The sequence below is a fragment of the Entelurus aequoreus genome, linkage group LG22 (genome assembly GCF_033978785.1).
Source record: "Entelurus aequoreus isolate RoL-2023_Sb linkage group LG22, RoL_Eaeq_v1.1, whole genome shotgun sequence".
Lineage (NCBI taxonomy): Eukaryota > Metazoa > Chordata > Actinopteri > Syngnathiformes > Syngnathidae > Entelurus > Entelurus aequoreus.
The window spans coordinates 6,641,583-6,654,479 of NC_084752.1; the positions used below are offsets into that span (position 1 = coordinate 6,641,583).

The 12,897-nt window shown below is 38.2% G+C and overlaps 1 long non-coding RNA gene across 1 annotated transcript in view; it reads right to left on the reverse strand.

Annotated features, from left to right (window-relative positions):
* Positions 1–12,897, reverse strand: part of LOC133639547 (uncharacterized) — a 203,553-nt gene that overhangs the window by 155,208 nt on the left and 35,448 nt on the right. The window contains exon 2 of the long non-coding RNA XR_009823817.1: positions 11,505–11,613. This is a non-coding gene — a long non-coding RNA (uncharacterized LOC133639547). The remainder of the gene's footprint in view (positions 1–11,504; positions 11,614–12,897) is intronic.

The following is a 12,897-nucleotide window of genomic DNA, read 5'->3' on the forward strand; positions in this document are numbered from 1 at the left end:
TGTCAGATTTTTCCTGACATGTGTACAATTACAATATGTTACGTCATCACATATTTACATGCATGTTCGAAAAGAAGTAAGAGGAAGCTCAGTTTATATAAATCGTACGCCTTTTTTGTATCATAGCAATTTATAACACGTGTCACTTTTGTAACACAACAATGCATTAATCAATAAATCAGTAAATCAATGAACTAATAACATTTTCACTAATAAATAGTTCAATGATGTATGGTTCACATTATGAGATGAATAAGATTAGGTGTTTTTTTTTAATAAGGTTCAAAAAATTTATTAGGATTCTTCTTTTTTGTAGTTTATGAACACTTTAAATTTAAAAAGTTTCTTAAAGTGGATCATATTATAATATATAATCACATAAAGGTCTGAAGTGTTGTATTTGCTTTGTTTTAAATTATTTTTTTCTCTAAAATTGTATTTCTTCTTCTGTTTTTTAGAATAATTGCTGTACATTCTTGGTTAGCAGGTTAAAGTTTGTTTTATACATAATTTTAGCAGTTGTTATGGGTTATACAAGTTTAACCCATTATGTGTTATCATTATTCCATTACCCTCACATTGATTGGTGAGAATAATTCACATGGTTTCACTGTCTCACAGTATTTTGACTCATAATAAAGTTACAATACATGTTTCCTCGTCCTATAAAAATTTGCTTCAAACAGTTGAATAATCAAACTACGACGCAACTAACTCAGATAGAATGAAACGATAATAACAAAAATTTAAAAAAGGGGTCAAAAATGATTGTTAAATTGTTTGGACATGGCTTTATCAACATAAAAGCATCGCCGGAAATAAAACCTACACATTGACGTCCGGCGGGAATCGGGTAAAACCCAAATGTCATTTTCCTTTAAGTCATCTTTCGCTAAAAGCATATAGGCCTAGCTTTAATTAACACTCACTCTACGGTGTGGCGTCGCAATACCAGATGAATATTTCAGAGGCCTCGCTTGGTTTTTAAAGGCCGCCACCATTTGAATAAAGCTTAATCGAGTGACGAGACATTCCCAGCGACCATGAAAAATGCACAAGCCACTTAAAACCAATGGCCAGTCACAAGAAGACACTTGGCCCCTCAAGACAATCCGCGACTTGAGGGAGCGCCGTCATATTTTCAGCGCACGTCTGCTAGCTGGACTAGCCTAAAATGGTTTGATAGTGAAACATTAGCTCTCTTTTTCAAATGTAACGCAGAGTTAATAATTCAGGCAGGCCCCATTCGGCGATGGATTAATCGTCACGGCGATTACCGCCTCGTTGAACTGAACCTTTAACTCCAGATGAGCTCATTAGGAGCAGACAAAGACAAGCAGTGAAGTGTGCGTAGGAATGTCTTTTTTACAATTTAATATGTTGTCCGCTTTGAAATAAAGTCCTAATGTACCACTTTTTTTTTTGCAATAAACAGTGGAACTTTCAAAAAGAATCCAAGTGACTGGGTCATGCATCGATTTCAACTCTGACCTCAGATGCTGCAGTGCTGCTTTGCCCTTCTGTTGAGACTGAGCTTTAAACCGGAAGTATACGTGTCCAAATGGTAAATGTGTTATACTTGTATAGCGCGTTTCTACCTTTTTAAGGAACTCAAAGTGCTTTGACACTATTTCCACATTCACACAAATATTCACACACTGATGGCGGGAGCTGCCTTGCAAGGCGCTAACCAGGACCCATCAGGAGCAATGGGGAAGTGTCTTGCTCAAGGACACAACGGACGTGACTAGGATGGTAGAAGGTGGGGATTGAACCAGGAACCCTCAGGTTGCTGGCACAGCCACTCTCCCAACTGCGCCACGCCGTCCATATCCTTCTACTCGCATGGATTCTTCATTCATCACTCCAAGCAACGTTGGTAAGTTTTACAATATAACTAAAACAATTGTTACTTACTAAACCGTCCCATGAGTGAAGTGTGTCGGACTTTTCATGCATATTTGTACATAAACAGTGGAACTTTCAAAAAGAATCCAAGCGACTGGGTCATTTATCGATTTCAACTCTGACCTGAGCATCCTTAACCATCTTCAACCAATAGGTTTCTGCGTCAGATAAAGGACAATAAGTCTTGAAAGTTTGAAGAAGTTCAAATGGTGACGGGTAGATGTGACGTACAGATCATGCATGGATTAAAACTTTGGCTTCAGATACCGTGGTCATTTTGTATCAAATCGTATTCAAAATCAGTAGTGTCTTCCTCAGATGTAATATTTTTTTTGTTTTAATTGCTTAAAGAATGGTGGACTGGTATAAATGAGAAAATTGGGACTGTATGAGTGGTGACTAGAACAGGTGTTAAAATCTGACCTTTGCTACCTTTGCCATGGATGTCCTTCAAAATTAGTAGAGTTCTTCAGATAACAGCTAAACGACAACTCTTGAAAGTATCTAAATAAATAAAGTTTTGTCACAAGTATAAGACAGGAACACTTGAAGGCTTGAAAACTGTGACTGGCAGAGCGCGGACTAGAACATGTATTACTTTTAACTTTGATCTTAGCTAACTTCGCCATTTTCAGTTGGAAACCTTCAAATCAACAAGGTACTTCCTGGGACATAGGACAAGGACTCTTGAAAGTTTGCACTTAAGATAAAACTTGAGACTGGCAGAGTGCTTACTAGATTTGAGATTTGACCTCAGATAATTTGGCAATCATGAGTTGGATATACTTTAAAACAAATAAGGTCTCACAGATATAAGACAGGAACCCTGGGAAGATTGAAGTAGATCAGATGAAAACGTATTGGTAGAGTGCCGACTAGAACATGTATCGCTTTTAACTTTGATCTTAGCTAACTTATTCAAAGAAATCAACGATGTACTCCCTGGGACATAGGACACGGACTGTTGAAAGTTTGCACTTCAGATAAAACTTGAGACTGGTAGAGTCCTGACTAGAAAATCTGTTTAGCTGTGCATTGATTTGAGATTTGACCTCAGATAATTTGGCAATTGTGAGTTGGATATACTTTAAAACAAACAAGGTTCTATCACAGGTATAAGACAGGAACTCTGGGAAGATTGAAGTAGATCAGATGAAAACTGATTGGTAGAGTGCAGATTACATGTATCGCTTTTAACTTTAATCTTAGCTAACGCAGTGTTTCCCACACATTCATTTATTTGTGGTGGCCCGCCACAAAAAAATTACGTCAGCCACAAATTAAAAAAAAATAAATAAATAAAATTATGTAGGCAAATTATATAGTTGATGTAGATACCCATAGAGGCTGTTCAGATTTGCTTTACAAGTGTAGGATACTTCTCTTGTTGCCTTATTTGTATTTGACCACTACTGTTTTCTGTTTATTTGTTACTGACTGTGGCAGGACACCTCTGCCTCTGTTTCACTTTATGTTGCTGGTAAATAATATGGTTGTAGTAGTAGGCCAAAGTTAAATTATTTAGTATGCACTAATTAAAGGGGCAGAGCTTTAAGAGACATTTTAGCTTTTATATTTTATAAGATATATTTTTTGTAAGAACCACAATTAATAAATATATTTCAGTGAAACACTTATTGTTCAAGTCTGTATATAAATATGTACATAAAGTGTTGTAATTATATTGTAAAATGGATGGATGGATGTGTAAAACAAAACTGTTATTATTAATTAGTAAGTATACATTTTTTTAGCCTTTTTAGAGAAAATCATATCATTGTAGTAAATTATGCAAATGACTCGATGATGTCATGGTGACCACGCCCATAGCCACGCCCCCACCGCCACAGGTATCTTGGCAGTTTATGGGAAACACTGCAACATATTCAATGAAATCAACGATGTACTCCTTGGGACATAGGACAAGGACTATTGAAAGTTTGCACTTCAGATAAAACTTGAGACTGGTAGAGTGCTGACTAGAAAATCTGTTTAGCTGTACATTGACTTAAGATTTGACCTTAGATAATTTGGCAATCGTGAGTTGGATATACTTTAAAACAAACAAGGTTCTATAAGACATGAACTCTGGGAAGATTGAAGTAGATCAAATGAAAACTGATTGGTACAGTGCCGACGAGAACACGTATCGATTTTGACTTTAATCCTAGCTAATTTACCCATTTTGAGTTGGATTACCTTCAAAACCACAACGGTAATTCAAACCTATTACAATTCAAAATCAGTGCTGTTTTTCCTAAAATATGGAATAATAATTCAAGGGTACAACTTGTAAACCTGACAAAAATCAATAGATGTGAAATATGTTAAAATTCAGTTTGAAGGTCCTTACACTGTTTCACGAGCAATGATGTTGAATTCAGGAGTCCTTGATGAGTGCCTCTTCATAAAAATTAACATGGACATTTATAGGATCCTTATTAGCTACACTACTTTCCATCTCCATCAGACATTTATTAACTGTACCTCCCTCCTTCCCTCCCCGGTGTCTTTGATTAGACGATGCAAGCCCACCAGAGTGGGGAGGAGATGTCAGTACATACAACAATGTTTACAGGGACGTAGCGTTATTAAAGCATGCGGCGAAGCCTGCCTGCGCTAACTGCTGAAATATTAAAGCCAATAAGTCAAACACATCTTGGGAGGTCTCGGAGTAAAGAGTGGAAGAGGGAGGGAGATTACTGACTGTACTGTCATATCATCTGTACGTCATTAAATTGTAAAAGTGTATATTTCACGCTCACTTTTACGCCGTACAAACAGACGGCTGGATTTTTTGGAAATCCCACTCACACTGTATAACGAGTAAATTGTCTGCAAGGTGAAAGGTAAGGATTGTAGTGCTGTATGTTGCAGAGTCTGGGTTTTAGTGTTAGAGGGCTCTGGGTCAGAGAGATATGTCATTAGCCAAGTAAGTATAGGCGTTGAGTTCTGTGGCAGAGGTCTGTACCAAGATTAAGGAATGCCAGAGAGCTTGGACCTTTGTTAAGGAACCAAATCAGTCTGTTTGAGTATAAATGGTTACAATTTCTTGCACATCCAAAGAAAGTTCAGTTCAGTGGAGGTGGTCTTTTACTCAAGATTGAGAATGCCAGGCGGCAAAGTAAGACCTCCTCAGAGACCAGAATTCTTTGGTTGGGGTTTCGGATTAAGGGTTAAGGTTATGGTTAAGCGTTAGGGGGGGCTCGGGAACAGCTACCGTTTGTTGTAAGCTAGGGCAGTGGTCCCCAACCTTTTTGTAGCTGCGGACCGGTCAACGCTTGAAAATTAGTCCCACGGACGGGGGGGATTTTTATTTTTATTTTTTTTCATAAAGAAATACAATCATGTGTGTTTACGGACTGCATCCCTGCAGACTGTATTGATCTATATTGATATATAATGTATATATTGTGTTTTTTATGTTGATTTAATCCAAAAAAATATATATAATAATAATAATAATAATAATGGATTAGATTTATATAGCGCTTTTTCTAGACACTCAAAGCGCTTCACAGAGAAGTGAGAACCCATCATTCATATTTACAACTCATTCATTCATCATTCATTCTCCGGTGTGAGCGGCACCGGGGGCAAGGGTGAAGTGTCCTGCCCAAGGACACAACGGCAGCGATTTTGGATGGTAAGAGGCGGGGAGCGAACCTGCAACCCTCAGGTTTCTGGCACGGTTGCTCTACCCACTACGCCATACCGCCCCAAATATATATATATATATATATTTTATGGTTGGGGACCACTGAGCTAGGGAATAGAGATGGGATTTATGGCTCTTTGGAAGAAGCCGGATCTTGAGGAGCCGTTCCATTAAAAGAGCCGTTCAAAAGACTGGCTCGTTCTTATATTTATATATTTTGTAGAGATGTCCGATAATATCGGACTGCCAATATTATCGGCCGATAAATGGTTTAAAATGTAATATCGGAAATGATCGGTATCAGTTTCAAAATTATCGGTATCGGTTTCAAAAAGTAAAATTTATGACTTTCTAAAACGCCGCTGTGTACACGGACGTAGGGAGAAGTTCAGAGCGCCAATAAACCTTAAAGGCACTGCCTTTGCGTGCTGGCCCAGTCACATAATATCTACGGCTTTTCACACACACAAGGGAATGCAACGCATACTTGGTCAACAGCCATACAGTCACACTGAGGGTGTCCGTATAAACAACTTTAACACTGTTACAAATATGCACCACACTGTGAACCCACACCAAACAAGAATGACAAACACACTTCGGGAGAACATCCGCACCGTAACACAACATAAACACAACAGAACAAATACCCAGAACACCTTGCAGCACTAACTCTTCCGGGACGCTACAATATAGCTTGTTGCCAGCGCTGTGTGAATTCTGCCGGTTGATAGACAGTTGCGATAGCCAATCAGATCACGAGTTGTTGAAAGTAGCCCATCTAGGCAGTCTAACGCCAAACATGACTGTGATTGGATTTTCACTTGTCACTCCCAACCGAGTATCCAATCACAAGTTTTGAATTGCGACAAGCAGGAAGTGGCACTGTTGCCATACCCGGCCAACAGAGAAATCATCGGTACTCACTTTTCAAATTCACAAAGAGAGCAAAACGTGAGTTCAAATATTTTATTTATTTTTCCACATTTAATGTTTTTTTTACAATCATTTTAATTTTGACAGTACCACATAAGATATGTTTTAAATGCTGACGCGGGTTTATTGATTTTTACATGTGCTGAAAAATAGCCTGTTTTGGTGATTCAATGCCCAGGAGTATACAAGTGTGTTTCTGTGTGGTATTTCTCCAGCCGTGGTCATGTGGTGACATCAATTATGGTATTTTGAGGGGTATTTATTAATGTCTGACTAAGTAGCCACCGCATTTTCACATAGTTACCAGTAGGGTTGTACGATATACTGGTATTAGTATAGTACCGTGATACTAATGAATCATATTCGGTAAAATACCGCTTCTAAAAAGTACCGGTCAATCGTCCCCCAGCCCTCCCGTTGTCGTCACGTCATGACATTGCTGGTTTACGAGCAGGCGACCATGTTCGGCAGCGCTCACACACTGAGTACTTACAAGCAGACATAGTGTGTAGACAGAAAAGGGAGAATGGACGCATTTTGGCTTAAAAACTGACAATAAAGGTGAAGTTATAACACTGAAACGCCCTCAGGAAGAGGTGCTTTAAGACATGGCAAGCTAGCTAGCAGCTAACGTCCAGCCGCAGTCTGCAGTGTTTTAGCTACTTCTAAATCACTAATCCTCGCCTCCATAGCGACAAAGTGAGTTTCTTGCAAGTAACCTTATCACTGCAGGACGAGGAATAGCTAAACATGCTTCACTACACACCAGAATGTAAACAAATGCCATGGGTGGATCTACACCTAACATCCACTGTAATGATACCAAGTACAGGAGCGTATCTAGACGATACTACTATGATTACACTGATATTTTTTAGCATCACAAAATCTTCTTTTGTTTTTGATTCATATTATGTTTATAAACTTAGGAAATACGTCCCTGGACACATAAGGACTTTGAATATGATCAATGTATGATCCTGTAACTACTTGGTATCGGCTTGATACCCACATTTGTGGTATCATCCAAAACTAATGTAAAGCATCCAAACAACAGAATAAGTGATTATTAAAATTGAACAGAAGTGTAAATAGACATGTTGAAAGAGAAAGTAAATTAACAGTAAATAAACAAGTAGATTAAAAATTCATTTTCTACCACTTGTCCTTAATAATTTTGATAAAATAATAGAATGATAAATGACACAATATGTTACTGCATACGTCAGCAGACTAATTAGGAGTATTTATTTGTTTACTTACTACTAAAAGACAAGTTGTCTAAAATGTTCACAATTTGATTTAAGGACAAACTTGCAATAATAAACATGTTTAATGTACCCTAAGATTTTTTGTTGAAATAAAGCCAATAATGCAATTTTTTCTGGTACCCTTTATTTAGAAAAGTATCGAAAAACATTTTGGTACCGGTACCAAAACATTGGTATCGGGACAACACTAGTTACCAGTTAGGGTTAGGCCCTATTTCTCCTTCGGAATGTTCTGATGCGAGGTGTATTTGATCCTTTTTTAGATTTAAATATCTCACCGGTCAGACTTTGGGTACCCCTGTCCTCAAACTACGGTACATAATGCAAAATTGTCATTAGACACTATTTAAATGATAGACAATTGTTCACAGACAAGTATTGCACATGCTAACAGGTGGCATGTAAGCAACTGAAGGAGTATGTCAGGTGAAAGGCACACAGGGCTGAGAGCTCAATCTTCACCAGCACTTTAATGAGTGCAGCCACTTTCGCTTTGCATCCGCATCTGGTCCAAAGTGTGTTAACACGCTACGCCCCGCATTAAGACCCCCCAAAGGTCCGCCGCGTCCTCCTCCTTTGTCTCTAATGGAGGAGTCGACAACAACGAGAGAGAGAGCGATAAGACGGAGAGAAGTTAAAGTGGGCGTGTGGGGAGGAGGTGGTGGGGGGCTGAGACGGAAAAGACAACAACTGACATCTCAGGGAATTTCACCGAGATGGCTAATCCAATGTGATCAGCGGAAGATTTTAATATTTAAATAGGCGGCAAAGGCACCAGAAGTTTCTAATTAAATTATAACTCATGCTTGAAAAGCAAAAGTGCATGTGTTGTGGGAGCCTGAATAATTCACCGCCGCGCCCTATATCTCGTCTTTCTGTTAACCTGGAGACAAATGGCACTTGCGAAGGCTTTTAGATGTGTGTGTGTGTGTGTGTGTGTGTACAGGGTGCGGGGGGAAGGGGGGTGGGGGTTCTTCTGGCACTGTCAGAAACAAGAGCAACACAAGCTTGTTAAAGGGTCTCACCCGTCAGGGCCCAAATCCAAACAGACTGGCCTCACTACTGAACAAACCTCGGAATTAATTTGCTTAATTGATTCATTATTAATCAGCGTAAAGGCCACCCGACATTGGCACGCTGTGAAAAGACGAGACGAATAAAAGTCCTCTTTTCTAACCACGTTAATGAGCTTCCAAGCTAACGACGTCACGATCTGGATCACTACATCACCCGTATACCTGCTTAGTGTCTCATAGCAAGTTTTCAGACAAAAATGTTGGAGAATTCTCGAGTGTTCAGACCTTGTTAGAGGCCAAATATGTTGGGTTAGTGTTACGGTTTAGTGATTAAGGTTGGAAGTTGTTCTTACGGAAGCAAGTCTGTTTGAAATCAGAATAAAAGGTTTAGTTCAGTACTGGAGTTCTCGGCTCAAGTAAGACAATGCTAGCTAGACCTTTGAATTTGGTTACGATTCAAGGTTTATTCAAATAAAAATGTTATTCCGTGTTGGAGGTCTGCACTTAAGATTAAGAAACCGAGAGGGCTCAGACCATCTCAGGCCAGTCGGTTCGGTGTTAGGGCTATGGTTAGAGAACCGCTACAATTTGTTGCAAAATGATTAAGTCCAATTTAGTCGCAGTTAAAGAAAGCTCGACGGCTCAGATCTTTTTAGAGGCCAAAATCAGTGGGTTCGGGGATAAGATTCAATGTTAGAGTTTAACGTTAGGGTTGTCCTTAGGGATCATTACATTTTGTTGCAAATTCGAATACAGGTGTAGTTCAATGCTTGGGGTCTGTACTAAAGTTAACGAAACCTATGCACTCAGGCCTTTTCAGAATCCAAAATCAGTCGATTTGGTGCTAATGTTAAAGTTATGGTTATGGTAAGAGAACTACTAAATTTTTTTTTTTTTTTGCAAATCCAATTAAGAGTCCTATTTAGCCGGAGAGGTAAGCACTCAAGTTGAAAAAGCTAGAGGGCTCAAACCCTTGTAGAGGTCAAAAACAGTGACTTCTGGGTTAGGAGTCAAGGTTTGGTTTGAAGGTTAAAATTAGGATTGTCGTTAGGGAATTACTACATTTGGTTGCAAATTTGAATAAAAGTTTATTTCTATGTTGGGGGTCTGCACTCGAGTTAAAGAAACCGAGAGGGCTCAGACCTTCTCAGTAGCCAAAACCGTTTGGTTCCGTGATAGGGTTAAAGGTTAGGATTGTCGTTAGGGAATCATTACATTTTTTTGCAAATTTGAATACAGGTTTAGTTCCATGTTGGAAGGTCTGCACTAAAGTTAAAAAAAAAACCTAGAGGATTTAGACCAAAATCAGTCGATTGGGTACAAAGGTTAAAGTGTATGGTTATGGTTAGAGAACCACTAAATTTTAGTTGCAAATCCAATTTAGCAGGAGAGGTAAGCAGTGAAGTTAAAAAAGCTAGAGGGCTCAAACCATTGTAGAGGTCAAAAACAGTGAGTTCTGGGTTAGGAGTCAAGGTTAGGGTTGAAGGTTAAAATTAGGATTGTCGCTAGGGAATCACTACATTTGGTTGCAAACTCAAATACAGGTTTATTTCCATGTTGGGGGTCTGCACTGAAGTTAAGAAACAACCTAGAGGATTCAGACCAAAATCGGTCGGTTGGGTGTAAAGGTTAAAGTTAGGGTTATGGTTAGAGAACCACTAAATTTTTGTTGCAAATCCAATCAAGAGTTCAATTTAGCAGGAGAGGTAAGCACGCAGATTAAAGAAAGCTAGAAGGCTCAGCTGAGTTAGGATTCAAAGTTAGGGTTTTCGTTAGAGAACCACCACATTTTGTTGCAAATTTAAATAAAAGTTTAGTTCCACTCAAGTTAAACAAAGAAAGAAAGTTAAAGAAAGCTCAGATCTTTTTAGACACCAAAATCATCTAGATTCAAGGTTTAGTTGTAGCTTGAAGGCTGAGGGTTGTTGTAAGGGAATCACTACATTTTGTTCAAACATTTTAACAAAAGTTAAGTTCCAGCCTGAGAGTTTACACTCCAGTAAGCAAAAGCTAGAGAATCAGACCTCTTTAGGGGCACAATCAGAAGTTTAGGGGTTAGGTTTAAGGGTTAGTGTTATGGTTGTTACGAATAAGATGAAAAGCTCCATTCAGGACTGACTCTACTAAAGTTAGATAATGCTGGAGGGCTCAGACCTCTTCAGTTGCCAAGATCTGTCAATTAGGGTGGGTAGGATCAGGAGCACAGGTCAGGGGTTAGTGAAACACTACATTTTGATGCAAATCCAAATAAAAGCGGTGTTTCATGGAAGAGGTCTGCACTCCAGATAGAGAATGCTTGAAGGCTCAGACCCACAAAATTGGTCAGTTTGGGTTTTGGGGTGTTAGAGGGCTAAAAAAAGTCTCAGAAACAAGTTTATTAATTAATACATCCTTGAAGGATATATGAGATGCTCACAATATCCAGCAGCAGCGTGAAATATTAAGCATGGGCGACATTCATATTAATGGCAAAATTACACATAACGTCTGAGACAGGGAATTAGGATTCCGGCCAACATTGATGGCGCGCTCTCGTGTCAAGCATATAAATCTACTTATTGCTCCAGGTTAGAATATCTTTTTTAAATTCATTATATGGTTTTTTTTCCCTCTCCGCCAGGTATGCTCGCTTTGGGCTGCTCAACCCTTGCGGCGTGATTCTAAAAAAAAAAAAAAATTGCATTTTTGATGGGAACTAATTAGGCTGGTCCACACCTGAAATTCCGGCAGACTGTTGCGTCGTCCTGACTGGAGCTATAAGTTATTGAGAGGCGCCAACTGTTCTTCCCTCTGCACGGGAACACGAGCATGGAGGGCTGCCAGTCTGAAAGAAAATAACAGACAACAGTTCAAAATAAAGAGAGTCTCGCTAATTAAAATCCAGCAGAAAAGAAGATAAATATGTAGCTCTCTTTTTGAGTGTTCTTCCTGGTGCAATTTTCAGTCATTATGGCTATATAATGGAGCAAGAACCCTCTTGATTTTTAATCGTATATACGATATATCCTTATAACTATAATAATCAAACTAAATGATCCCCTCAATTCCCCAAAAAACAGATTAACTCGCTGGACTGTAAAGACAATATAACATACATCCGTAAACGTGGACGCATATGCAAAAGTGCATTATATTTATCTGTACAGTAAATCTATTTATATCTGCACCTTTTTTTGTAAATGCAAACACTCTGCACCTGATTGCTTTTTTATCTTGCACTACAACGAGCTAACGCAACAAGATATCGTTCTTATCTGTACTGTAAAGTTCAGATTTGAATGAAAATAAAGGAAGTCTAAATCTAATAAAATGTATAATCTGACCAACCAAGACAACAATTGCATCTCAATCCACTCCTGTCTTTTTTCCACTCATCTTCTATTTTGAATACCTGTCCTACTATATAAAATCAGAGCAAGAACCCCATTTATTTTAGAAAACAACTGACCAAAGAAACTGAGAAAGCAGTTTTTCTTTCTCATCGCCACTCGACAGGACCACAATTTATTTTTCTGAGGAAAATAATTATATTGATTTTAAATTATTTCTGGTCCAAGAGAGAGGATTTAATGGAAGTAAAAAAATGTAAAGTTATTTGTCACTTTACATGCGTACATTCAAACCAATAAACATCATTAATTAAGAGTTCATTTCTGTTACTGGAGAAAGAACACAATTGATGTCAGTTCCAAGATTGCCAATTGAGATGGGGTCATATCTTAAATAATAGTAATATCCCCCATTTCCATTTAAAATGATGGTACTATACAGTGTAATCCAAACAAGAATACTACTTACATTATTTAATTTAATTCTAAATATTTTCTTATTTTACTTTGATTGCTGTCATACGCCATTGTTTATGAAAATAACAACTAAATAGCAAACAAATATAATGACATGCATTTTTAAATAATAAACTGTAATATAATAAACTAAATATATTAAGAAAAAAACTCTTACATTTTCTAATGGCTGTGTTTTTTATGTGTATTATTAGGAACCTCCCTTTTAAAGGCCTACTGAAAGCCACTACTAGCGACCACGCAGTCTGATAGTTTATATATCAATGATGAAATCTTAACATTGCAACACATGCCAATACGGC